Consider the following 371-nt stretch of genomic DNA (forward strand, 5'->3'; position numbering starts at 1 on the left):
AGTCTGTGTGTGTGTGTGTGTGTGTGCGCACAAGTGTGTGAGTGAGTGTGTGAGTCTGTGTGTGAGAGTGTGTGTGTGTGTGTGACTGCGTGTGACTGCGTGTGAGTGTGTGTGTGAGTCTGTGTGTGTGCGAGTGTGTGAGAGTGTGTGTGTGTGTGTGTGTGTGAGAGAGAGAGAGAGAGTGTGTGAGTGTTTGTGTGTGTGTGTGTGTGTGTGTGTGTGTGAGAGAGAGAGAGTGTGTGAGTGTTTGTGTGTGTGTGTGTGTGTGTGTGTGAGAGAGTGTGTGTGAGAGTGTGAGTGTGTGTGTGAGTGTGTGTGTGAGTGTGTGTGTGTGAACCCGTGGTCATGCTAGCAGTCATGAGGTAAGGAAA

Source organism: Ictalurus punctatus, chromosome 9, assembly GCF_001660625.3.
Source record: "Ictalurus punctatus breed USDA103 chromosome 9, Coco_2.0, whole genome shotgun sequence".
Taxonomy (NCBI): Eukaryota; Metazoa; Chordata; class Actinopteri; order Siluriformes; family Ictaluridae; genus Ictalurus; species Ictalurus punctatus.